This window comes from Ranitomeya variabilis, chromosome 6 (assembly GCF_051348905.1).
Source record: "Ranitomeya variabilis isolate aRanVar5 chromosome 6, aRanVar5.hap1, whole genome shotgun sequence".
In the NCBI taxonomy this organism is placed as follows: domain Eukaryota; kingdom Metazoa; phylum Chordata; class Amphibia; order Anura; family Dendrobatidae; genus Ranitomeya; species Ranitomeya variabilis.
This window is the reverse complement of record NC_135237.1, coordinates 53,314,868-53,328,067: the sequence shown is the minus strand read 5'-3', so window position 1 is coordinate 53,328,067 and position 13,200 is coordinate 53,314,868. Positions and strand designations below refer to the sequence as shown.

At 43.9% G+C, this 13,200-nt stretch overlaps 1 protein-coding gene across 1 annotated transcript in view; it reads left to right on the top strand.

Annotated features, from left to right (window-relative positions):
• Positions 1-13,200, top strand: part of EPC1 (enhancer of polycomb 1) — a 163,677-nt gene that overhangs the window by 51,667 nt on the left and 98,810 nt on the right. The window contains exon 2 of the mRNA XM_077268496.1: positions 245-452. The gene's annotated coding sequence lies outside the window, so the exon portion shown is untranslated. The remainder of the gene's footprint in view (positions 1-244; positions 453-13,200) is intronic.

Here is a 13,200-nt window from a genome sequence, read left to right as displayed (position 1 = left end):
ATAAATAATCAGGTTTGTGTTTGTATGATAGGAGTTTAAAATGGCACACTGCCTTTTTTCCAGGCTGCAGAAGGGGGTGGGGGGGAGGATAGTGCAGACTGGAGGGACACTGCCCTCCCATCCAATCACAATCCGCCTATTTGCCATTGCAAAGTTGTTAACCCCAGAGTCTTGTGGTTATGCCTCTGCTTCTATAATCTTCTTTGGGTTTTTTTTTTTTTTTGTTCTTCTTCTTCTTACAAAGCTTGAAGATTGAGGAAGAAAACCTCTGTGTAATCAGACATCATGGAACTACTAAGTAGGACTTCTTGCCTTCCCAGCCATTTCGAGAGGTTTGCAAACCCATCTGCTTCTTCTTCTTGGAAATTGTTTGATAAAACCCAGATCGTCATCTTCTTTAGATATTGTTTTAAATCGTTCCTCTCTATGGCTTCCCATCGCCTGGTGAAGAGGTGAGTGCGTTATTAATTTTAATTCAAGTTCTTTCCAAAGTGGGGAAAAAAAAGTGGGTGGATCTGGTAGGAAAATATATAATGTTTATTTGTTTTTCTTTTACAGTATACTTTTTTTTTTTTAACTCACAATACAGATTGTTACATTGTATTTAGAACAAGACTACACTCCCTATCTTTTATATTATTGTTATGCTCTTTTATTATTTTTTAAATATTACTTGACTGTCTGTAAATATCTCTTAATATTTAGAATATCCTGCTCTGCGTTTTGTAGCTTCCACCATAATACCGTACTAATAATAAAAAAAAATAATATACGTAATATAAATTTATATATATGTGTGTGTATATGAATATGTGTGTATGTGTGTATATATATATATATATATATATATATATATATATATATATATATATATATATATATATATATATATATATATATATATATATATATATATATATAAATTTTCTTTTATAATGAATGTATCAACAGATTAATTATTTCTCTGCTCGGCACATCTGGGGTATGTACATGGCGTTAAATGATCTGAATCGTTTGTTTAAAGGAAAGTAGAAGGAAGGAGGAGACGGTGACACAAGAGGTTTATTATATTCTAAGTTATGGCTGGTACTAAATGGTGGCTGTTCTTATTTGTGAAGATCAACTCCCTCTATGGCGATGACTGGGTGTAGAATGACACTGGAGGAAGATGATATATGGATATATACTCCCCTCTTGGCCTGATTGTTATTGAGCTGGAGACAATTAAAAATAAATTGTAGGATTTTAATGTCCCTTTTTTTGTGTGTTTTTTTTTTTTTTTTTTGCACACGGTGGGAGTTTTTTTTTTAATACATTGATCTGTGTTGGTGGCGCTGTGGTGCTCTTAACCAATTTTATATGTCAGTTACACTAAGAGAAAGGGTAGAGAGGTGGGGCAAGCCTTGATCTGATCTGTGTACATTATGTGCTAAAGATGTCATTGTGTCTGAGTAATCACTGCAGCGTAGAACCAAGGGGTTTTTTATTAATCATTTTATCTGCGGTTTCTAATACAGAACCCGGTCCAATCAACATTTCTGCCCAGACAATGCTGGAACAACAAGAAGAGTCTGAACCATTTTGTAAGAGGCTCGCCAGCGTTGCCCAAGTCGGTTATAATATAGAATTTCCCCTTTTTCCTGTTGTTGTACTATGTTTGAATAAAGGAATAATATTCTAATACTTTATTATAAATCTATATAGAGTTCTCTTAGAAATCAACTGAGAAAAAAAAAAGTTATCACTTTGTGTGTGGGGTTTTAAGTGTCTGCCGATGAGAAAACTCTAGCAAAAAAGTGTTTTTTTTTTTTGTTTTTTTTTTTGGCTTTCTTGAAAAGATACATGTCTGACCCCTCCCCCCACTCAACAGGCAGGCTATTTTCTTAGGGAGGTTTTTTTTTTATTTTTTTTTAAAGTTTTATAAGTTCCTCATTTTTGCTGCCCAATTCCCTGTTTTGTTTAGTTTTATATGAAATAACCTCGCATGTACATGTTGTAAGTCCCCATTACTGGGACATACTGAAGGACAATGTGTTCTATGAAACTGCACAAAAGAATTCAGCAGTTTTTTTTTTTTCTACCCCCCTCTCCCTCCCTTATCTGCTGGCAAAATGGCTGTTCCTTTAATTGGAATCCTCTATATGAGAGTTCTTTACTCGGTGTAATCCTCAGATTAATTTAAGACAATGTGGAAATCTGGAAAATGTTGGTATTTTGTAGCTTTTGGTAAATTAGATTGCTTGTTTTTGCTTTTTTTCCAGTAAGCACTCACTAATTGAAAAAGACTAGGAAGTGATCGCAAATACAGTGTGTAAGGGTAAAATATATGCTGTGTGTGTGTGTGTGTGTGTGTGTGTGTATATATATATAAATTGCCCTCACACATATATAAAATATATATTTTTTTTTTCTTCTTGCACTTGATTTGGGACAGAGAATAGACTGTTTTTCCCCATTCACAAGGGCCAATCCATTGAACAACCATCATTTATTGACCTATCTCTATATGTACAGGACGATCAATAATACAATTGTTCTGCATGCATGGAATATCACCTAATCGGCAGCACGACTGGAGATGTGCATCCGATAATGATTTTGAAGCCGGCTTAAAAATCTTCACACCTGACGAACAGACACCTGAGGAAGTCTGTTGTTTTAAACACCATACTTTCACTGTTTTTTGTTTTAAATAAACATTCCTTTTTTCTTTTTTCTTCTTTTTTCTTCCTTTTTTTCTTTTTTTTTAATTACCATCACCTCTGGTGGAAGCACCTCATTCCTGGATTTTTGTGTTACACCTGACAAACAAGCGTTTGACTTTAGTCTGTTTTTTTTGCTGGCCTGTTTAGATGGGCCAATAGTCGGGACCGAGCGTTCCTACCAACTCTTGTTCCCTTGTCTAAATGGGCCATTCAAAACTTGACAACTATACACATTAGACAAAATGTTGGCAGAACCCTTCAGTTTCCGTGTTTGGCTGCATCATCCACCTTTGTAATATGTATGGGGGTCTCCCGCCTCTGCCTTGACAGCAGATGTCGGGCATAGCAGGAATTGAGTGCGGTGGATTTCATCCTGCCCTGTCCTTTGTTCTTATAGCCGATAAGCCACTGCTAGAGGTTTCTGGTGACGTCCGCACCCCTCCTTCCTTTTTTAAGGCCTTACTCAGACTTCTGTATTTCACATACATGTTAAGTAGGAGTATTTCATGGAAAGATCACATTGCCCCTAATAGTCAGTGGGCCTTCTTATATGTTCGTATTTCTCAGACTTCCAGTCTCGAAAACAAAGAATACTTGCCAGTTTTTGATCCAAATTGTCAACCGCCCATTCATATAAATAGATCCATGAAAGAAACAGCGCTCTGATGTCATCTGAGTGGTGTCCATTCTTATGGTTTAATTTACTTAGTCTTAGGCTACTTTCACACTAGCGTTAACTGCAATACGTCGCAAATGCGTCGTTTTGCCGAAAATACGCATCCAGCAAAAGTTCTTGCTGGATACGTTTTTTTTGTCATAGACTAACATTAGCGACGCATTTGCGACGCATTGCCAAACGTTGCGTCCGTTTTGCGACGCTTGGGCGTGTGGTAGCGGACCGTCTGGAGAAAAAAACGTTACATGTAACGTTTTTTGCTCCCGACGGTCCGCTTTTTCCGACCGCGCATGCGCGGCCGGAACTCCGCCCCCACCTCCCCGCACTTCCCCGCACCTCACAATGGGGCAGCGGATGCGTGGGAAAAATGCATCCGCTGCCCCCGTTGTGCGGCGGAGACCACGCTAGCGTCGGGAACGTCGGCCCGACGCACAGCGACGGGTTGTTCCCGACGCTAGTGTGAAAGTAGCCTAAGTCTTTCTTGTGCAAAAAAAAAAAAAAAAAGGGTTCATCCACACAACCAAATCATCCTACTCTGTCCAATGACACCATGCACATATGCAATTTTTTTGTTTTGTTTTTGTTTGTTTTCTCTCGGACCAAGTGGTTCCATGAGGAAAAAATTGCAGCATGCATGATCAGCCTCCAATAATCAGATCGCACTCGGCCATTCAAGTCTATGGATTTGTGAACAACATTGAGCGCACTCACATGACATCCAATTGTGTTCATATTATGATCAAAGTCTGATTAGCATAATCTGACTGTTTTTTTTTTTTCGGATGGAGAACATGCGATCATGTGACCCTAGCCTTGGGGTCCGATCTGTGCATACATGTGTATGTGAGCCAAAAGAACACTTTGTTTGCCTCCGATGGTTGAATGGAACCCTATAAATACGTTTGCCCCTTTTTAAAGGAAGCTTTTCCCAATAAATACACCAAAGTTGGGGCTCAAGCAGACAAGACACAGCCTTAAGGCCCCGTCACACTTAGCGACGCTAAAGCGATCTTGACAACGATACGACCTGTCAGGGATCGTTGCTGCGTCGCTATGTGGTCGCTGGTGAGATGTCAAACAGTGAGATCTTCCCAACGACACAGCAGAGATGTAGCGACCTGTACAACGATGTCGTTGGTCGTTGTGACCCTGTCACATGGCAGCTATTATGACGATTCAGACCTCGATGAGGGACGTCCTGTGTGACGTTGTAGTCAACGAGGTCGTTGGTAAGGTGTCAAACACAGCGATGTGTGCTACCCAGCGGGACCTCAACGATCAAAAAAAGGTCCAGGCCATTCCGACACGACCAGCGATCTCACAGCAGGGGCCTGGTCGCTGCTACGTGTCAAACATAGCGAGATCGCTACTGAGGTCGCTGTTGCGTCACAAAACTTGTGACTCAGCAGCGATCTCGCTAACGATCTCGCTTAGTGAGACGGGGGCTTAAGTGCATACCCAAGCTGTGAAAATAGCCTGAAAGTTCATGGCAAAAAAACAGGCAAGTCTGCATTCACATGTCAGTGTAGAGATTGCAATCCCCGGACAGACTGCAGGTCTCAGGCCCCAAACAAACAGCCTCATATTCTTATTTGAAGCTGTTTGTTTGGGTCAGGAGACCCATGGTAGGACCGGTTATTACGGTCTGTTGATAAGCCATGAAATGCGGATACAAGAGTGCCTATTTTTGTTATGGAGTGGTCCATTGACTTCACCATTTCCATTGGGTAAAATCTCTTGCAAAATTTCTGAAAAGGACATGGTGAAGACCTACAAGATGCCTTGTTGGACGCGCCATCTATTTCTGAGGTTTTTGGGTATGACTGATTACAAGAATGGGCTCCTTTTACTTTACTAAATACAGCGACACAATCACTCATGTGCGACTATAGTGGAAGCCAGAAGATGCTGTGGCTCTTCACCAAACACAGCAGCGCCTTCATTCTTGTGATTTGGTTGGGGTCCCAATATTGCAGTCAAATTGCAAGAACTAACAGAAGAGTACTATGTTCTCACAGGCTTCATTCAGACATTTTTTTTTTTCTTTTTTTTTCTTTTGTAAGGGTATGTTTCCACGTTCAGGATTGCATCAGGATTTGGTCAGGATTTTCCATCAGTATTTGTAAGCCAAAACCAGGAGTGGGTGATAAATGCAGAAGTGGTGCATATGTTTCTATTATACTTTTCCTCCAATTGTTCCACTCCTGGTTTTGGCTTACAAAAACTGATGAAAAATCCTGACCAAATCCTGATGCAATCCTGAACGTGGACACATACCCTAAGGGTATGTGTCCACGTTCAGGTTTGCTTCAGGCTTTGGTCAGGATTTTATGCAGGTAAAATCCTGACCAAAAAAGCACCTGAGGTCACCGGCAGGTCACCTGCGGTGTTCCTGCGTGTTTTGCTCATTGTAGCAACATGCTGCGTTTTGAAAAAACGCACCACATGTGCATATTCGCGGCAAAAACGCATGCGTTTTTTAACGCATAGTGGAGTCGGGATTTCATTATATCCCCTCCACTATGCTGTAACATCTGGACGCTGCGTTTTTGACGCTGCGGCTCAGCGCTGCGTCAAAAACGCAGCGTTTCCTGAACGTGGACACATACCCTAAGGGTATGTGTCCACGTTCAGGATTGCATCAGGATTTGGTCAGGATTTTTCATCAGTATTTGTAAGCCAAAACCAGGAGTGGAACAATTAGAGGAAAAGTATAACAGAAACATATGCTCCACTTCTGCATTTATCACCCACTCCTGGTTTTGGCTTACAAATACTGATGAAAAATCCTGACCAAATCCTGATGCAATCCTGAACGTGGACACATACCCTATGAGAAAAACTGACCTAAGGGTTATGGTCATTGTGGCTTACAACTCCTAAGGGTATGTGTCCACGTTCAGGTTTGCTTCAGGCTTTGGTCAGGATTTTATGCAGGTAAAATCCTGACCAAAAATGCCACTGGCAGGTCACCTGCGGTGTTCCTGCATGTTTTGCTCATTGTAGCAACATGCTACGTTCTGAAAAAACGCAACGCATGTGTGTTTTTGCGGGAAAAACGCATGCATTTTTTAATGCACAGTGGAGACGGGATTTCATTAAATCCCCTCCACTATGCTGTGACATCTGGACGCTGCGTTTTTGACGCTGCGGCTCAGCGCTGCGTCAAAAACGCAGCGTTTCCTGAACGTGGACACATACCCTAAAAGGGCGGATAATTCCAAGCATAATCCGCCAGGTGCATGGACCGGTCACTAGTGATGAGCGAATATACCCGTTACTCGAGATTTGCTGACCACGCTCGGGGGTCCTCCTGAGTATTTTTTAGTGCTCGGAGATTTAGTTTTCTTCGCCGCAGATGAATGATTTATAGCTTTTAGCCAGCATAAGTACATGTGGGGATTCTCTAGCAACCAGGCAAAACCCCCACATGTACTTATGCTGGCTAAAAGCTATAAATCATTCATCTGCGGCGAAGAAAACTAAATCCCCGAGCACTAAAAAATAGTCGGAGGACACCTGAGCGTGCTCGAGAAATTTCGAGTAACGAGTATATTCGCTCATCACTACTGGTCACTAATTTTAGATGCTTCACTCCGGAACATATACAAATCGTTCTGACATTGCTATAAATTTATTAATTCCTTTTTGAATTTTTTTTTTTTTTTGACACTTTTTCCGATAGAATCCGCCTGAAGAAGTCGTTGTGTGCACATACCCTGAGACCTCATACAGATGTCTTTGTTTTGTTTTTTTAATACGAGTGATATCTGTGATTTTTCACTGATAGTCCTCAAACCTATGATATTCTATGGGGTCATTCACATTTCCAATTCTTTTTCCTCAGACTGAGTGGTCGATGGAAAATAATGGAGACGTGTCCGATTTTTTTATATAGGGGTCAGATCAGAATCAGCGATACAAGTCTATGGGTCCGTGAAAGAAATCAGACTGCACCCAGATTACATCCGTGTGCAGTCCGATTTTCATGGACAGTCAGAAAGGAGAAGGTGGAGTATTATTAATTTCTCCATGTATGAGAAAATCTGATGGCACTCGTACCACGCTCTAATCAAACTTTGATCAGAATAATCAATCCGATTTTGTTTATTTTTTTTTTATTTTTTTTTTTCCCCTTAACCCCCCAAAATCTGGTGTCTAAATAAGGACGTGAATTACAGTCCAACGATTCGCTTTTGATCCAAGGAAAACATGCAGTGTCTTACAATTCCGGCAAAATACAGGTCCTTCTCAAAAAATTAGCATATAGTGTTAATTTATTCGGACTCCCATGACAGCACCACGAGAGAGGGGATCCGCCCCTTTAGGAACAGGAAACCCACAGATACAAAAGGGCGGCACCTCTCCCACGCATCAGTTGGTTTCCTGTTCCTAACGGGACGGGATCCTACAGATTTTACAAACGGATCCCAGGCCGGCCGGCCGACTCAGGTAGCGAGGGGGTCTCCTACCTCGGCCGGTGCGGAGTCCCTGGTAGATGTCGCAATGGTCCTGGCAGGGCTGCATACATTCCAGCAGAGAGCGGTCACCGGTGGTGTCCTGTCTCTAGACCAGCGCCGCGTAAGTATGTCCCCTGGGTCCCCTCCTTCTGGGGTAGCTGGGGTCTCAGGTATGCGGCGATGCTTGGCGCCATCCGGAGGTGCTGCGGCTCTGTCCGGCGTCCTCGCCGCTCTGTGCGCTGATGGGAAGCGCTGGGAGGCCGGGTGACGCCGGGGGAGGAGTCGGCAGTCACTTCCGGGTTTCCGGGGTCCTGCGCATGCGCAGTGAATACCAAGATGGCGGCGCCCACTGGTACAGCGTCGCCGGCGTTCTGAGCCCCGGGGGTTTACCACCTGCACCAGGGGGAGGCCGGAAGAGGTAATCAGGGGAGCGCTAGGCACAGCTGCTGACCGGGGGAGAGATTATAAAAAGAACTCCGGATCGTGATCCCTTGCTTCTGGCCTCATATCTGGTGAAGATGGAGGACGAGCACGTGCAGCTTCTGGAAGCCCAGAAGCCTAAAGAGAAGGATCGCGACAAAAGGAGTAGTGAATCTGGCCACAAAAGCACCTCCAGACAGGGGTCTGGAACGTCAGCCAGGAGAAATCCCCCTCGGATTCCGGTACTTTTTCTTTGGGCAGCGCTGGTAAGTGATCTTCGTGAAAGTTCACTCAGTGACATGATTCCCCTCATATGTTCCATTATAGGGGAAGAAATGTGCCGGGAAGGCGAAACACAGGGAATGTGGAATCTGCGGGGTTCCCCTACCTGATTCGTGCCCTAAAAAATTATGTGGCCCCTGTATACAGCAGACGGTGAGGTCTCAGGAAAGGGGAGAGGGGGAGAGCATTATATCTACAGGGATTAGATTGCTTTACTTGCCCCCCTCAGGTGGCGGAGGAATCCCTTACTATGACCACCAGCTTAAAGGAGATGATCAGAATGGAGGTCAGACAATCCTTAAAGGGTTTTGCTCAAGGAGGAAGCTCTAAATCCAAAGCTCCGTTACTCTCCGATTCTTCAGTAGAAGAGGATAAGGAGGAAGTTTTCTCCGGTTCGGCTGCGTCATCCTCTTCCTCGGATGAGGACACCGCCCGCTTCTGTCTTCCCGACTTCTCGAACGAGTGGATAAGCTGGTCAAGGCGGTCAGAGGAACGATGGGCATAACGGAACCGAGACCCCAACTTTCCAAGGAGGAAATTATGTTCAGTGGGTTGGAGCAGAAAAAACGTAGTCTTCCCGCTCAACGAAAAAATCCAGGCTCTTATCAGTAAAGAGTGGAAAAAACCTGAGAGAAAGGGTTCCTTACCCCCAGCGCAGAAGCGCAGATATCCGTTTGATGATCCTGCAGTCACCAACTGGGAAAAAGCCCCTAAGTTGGATGCAGCAATAGCCAAAGTGGCCAAACAGGCCTCTCTCCCCTTTGAGGACATGGGGACCCTTAAGGACCCCCTTGATAGAAAAGCGGACACCTTTCTAAAAAGTACCTGGGAGATGGCGGCCGGTTCTTTAAGGCCTGCGGTGGCTTCAACCTGTACAGCCAGATCAATGATGGTCTGGTTGGAACAATTAGAGACTCAGTTAAAAGAAGGTGCATCAAGGGATTCTATCCTGACTGCCTTACCACTGATCCAAGAAGCAGCTGCTTTCTTATCAGATGCGTCTATTGACTCTGTCAAAATGGCTGCTAGGGCAGCAGGTCTCTCGAATGCGGCCAGAAGGGCTCTTTGGCTGAAATGTTGGCCAGGCGATATACAGTCAAAATCAAAACTCTGCATCATTCCATGTAAAGGGGAGTATCTATTCGGGCCCACCTTAGATGAACTCCTAGAAAAAGCGGGAGATGATAAAAAGAAGTTCCCCAACCTGCTGGGATCCTACCGTCGTCCCTTTAATAAAAGAAGGTTTGGTCGCGGAGGGAAGCGTACCTTTTCACCTTCAAGGGATCGGTCTAGGTGGGACGACAGACGTAGACGAGGTACGGGATATATGTTCCGTCGTTCCTCAAAAGAAAGGAAGAAGGAGGACAAATGACTAGGAGCCCCGGTGGGGGGCAGACTTTCGCATTTTGGTTCAGAATGGTCAGAGATCACGAATAGTGTCTGGGTGCAAGATACTATTTCTCGAGGTCTTACTCTTGAGTTTTGCCATACCCCACGGGATAAATTTATGTTAACACCCTTACGTTCTAATCCCCTAGAACAATCTGCTCTAGAAGAAGAGGTTTGGTCTCTCTGTTCTAAAAATGTTCTTACACAGGTTCCAGAGACTGATAGAGGGAAAGGATTCTATTCTCCCTTGTTTCTTATTCAGAAACCTGATAACTCGTATAGAACCATTATAAATCTCAGACATCTTAATAGTTTTTTGGTTAAGCATACCTTTAAGATGGAGTCCATTAGCTCAACAATAAAGATACTGTTCAAAAACTGCTTCATGGTGGTAGTCGACTTAAAGGATGCCTATTACCACGTACCTATTCATGCGGATTTCCAGCAGTTCTTGAGGGTAGCAGTATTAATGGGAGGAGTTGTTTATCACTTTCAGTACAGAGCTCTTCCTTTCGGTATAACATCAGCCCCTAGAGTATTCACAAAAATAGTGGCAGAGGTGATGGCTCACTTGCGAGAAGCTAATGTCCTTATTGTCCCATACCTTGACGATTTCCTCATAATAGGTAACTCGGTAGAACACTGTTTGTCCCAACTAGAACTAACTAGGGTTACGCTGGAAAGCCTGGGCTGGATAATTAATTTTGAAAAATCTCGATTACAGCCTCAAAAAATTCAGAAGTTTCTGGGCTTATTACTAGATTCAACTACACAGCAGTGTTATCTTCCGGAAAATAAACTATCTCAGATTCAGCATCAGGTACTAAAAGCAGTAAATACACCCTCTATGACCCTGTGGCAAGCTATGTCCCTGTTGGGGTCCCTCACATCGTGCATACCAGCGGTAAGGTGGGCACACTTTCACACTAGATCCCTCCAGAAAGAGATTTTGGTTAAGGATAGGATCTTGAGGGGTGTATTAGAGGAAAAAATAACGCTAGAACCAGCGACTCTCAAATCCCTAAGTTGGTGGCTGGATAGGGATAATTTGTCAGCAGGTGTTCCCTGGATGATAGACGTGTCCCGGGTTGTGACTACGGATGCCAGCTCCTCAGGTTGGGGGGCTCACATGAATGACATTGTAGTGCAAGGCCAATGGGAACCATACTCAACATCCTCTTCCAATCAGAGAGAATTATTAGCAATCGAATTGTCAGTTAAGAACCTCCTCATGTATCTGCAGGGCCACCACGTCAGGATCCTCTCAGACAACCGGGTGGCAGTCTCCTATATAAATCATCAAGGAGGGACACACTCCGAGGCTCTGATGCAGATCACAGATCGTCTCCTCCGGATGGCAGAAGAGAATTTACAATCCTTGACTGCTTTGCACATCACAGGAAAAGACAACATAAAAGCGGACTTTCTCAGCCGCAATGTTCTAAAGCAAGGAGAATGGTCTTTAAACGGAGACATCTTCAAACAGATTGTACGCTTGTGGGGTCAACCGGTAGTGGACCTATTTGCCACAAGAGAAAACAAAAAAGTAAAAAACTTTTGTTCCCTAAATCCCAGGGAAAATCCACTGGCAGTGGACGCATTCCTCATAAAATGGGATTTTTCTCTGGCCTACGCCTTCCCGCCACTGAACCTACTACCTCTAGTGGTGAGGAAGGTCAGAGAAGATCGTGCGAGACTCATTCTGATTGCTCCCTTTTGACCCAGGAGAACCTGGTTTTCATGGCTCAGGACGATGTCAGTGGGCGATCCCTGGGTACTTCCAGACATCCCAAATTTACTCTCCCAGGGGCCGATACTCCATCCACAAGTGAAGGGACTTCATTTGACGGCTTGGAGTTTGAGCGGTCATTGTTAGAAAATAAAGGCTTCTCTCCTAAATTAGTCGATACCCTTTTAAGAAGTAGAAAGCCAATAACAACAAGAATCTACTCCAGAACCTGGAGAAAGTTCTTAACTTCCTCAGAATTTAATATTAATGATGGTGTACCAATACGTCAAATATTGGAATTTTTGCAAAGAGGGTTAGAGTTAAAACTCTCCACAAGCACATTAAAAGTACAAGTTTCTGCACTTGGGGCCCTGTTCTCATGTAATATTGCGGGAAACTACTGGGTGTCGAGATTCATTAAGGCGGTCGGTAGAATTAGACCACTTTATAGAAACAAAATGGTACCATGGGATTTAAATCTTGTCCTTTCTTCTTTGACAAAACCCCCTTTTAAGCCGTTGAATGAAGCCTCAGTCAGGATGTTGTCTCTCAAAACAGCTTTCCTAGTAGCTATAACATCAGCTCGCAGGATAGGAGACATCCAGGCACTCTATAGACTTCCCCCGTATATAGAATTTCTCCAGGATAGAGTTATCCTTAGACCGGACCCAGCCTACTTACCAAAAGTAGTATCCCAGTTTCACAGATCGCAGGAGATAGTTTTACCTTCGTTTATCCCTAATCCTTCTAACCCTAAAGAAAGGGAGCTCCATACCTTAGATGTCAGGAGATGCCTTCTTCAATATATCTCGGTCACTAATGATTGGAAGAAGGATAATGCACTATTCCTGTCCTTCCAAGGTCCAAGGAAAGGGGCTAGAGCATCTAAATACATACTTGCTAAATGGATTAGGGAGGCTATCTCTCTTGCTTACACGACAGGTGGGGGTCCGGCTCCGCAGAATCTGAGGGCACATTCCACCCGAGCCATGGCGTCATCCTGGGCAGAGAGGTCTGGAGTGTCGGTCGACCAGATATGTAAGGCGGCCACATGGTCATCCCCTTCCACCTTTTTCAAACACTATAGATTGGACTTGGGGTTCTCCTCAGATCTCACCTTCGGGTTAAGGGTGCTGCAGGCTGTGGTCCCTCCCTAAAAATGGCTTACATCTCTGTAAATCTCTCGTGGTGCTGTCATGGGAGTCCGAATAAAGCATTAAGCTACTTACGGGTAGCGGCATTTTTCGGAGGCCCATGACAGCACCCTTAGTTCCCTCCCTTTTCACATGGGGTTGCACATCTTGGGGTTATAAATAACTAAATAATTTAAAGAAGAAATGTTATCTTCTCACGTGTGTTACTTTATTAAAGTCATTGTGTTTAATTGTATGCAATATTGTGTTTGCTTGTCATTAACTGCGGTAGTCCTCTCAGGCTCTGTAATCCAACTGATGCGTGGGAGAGGTGCCGCCCTTTTGTATCTGTGGGTTTCCTGTTCCTAAAGGGGCGGATCCCCTCTCCCGTGGTGCTGTCATGGGC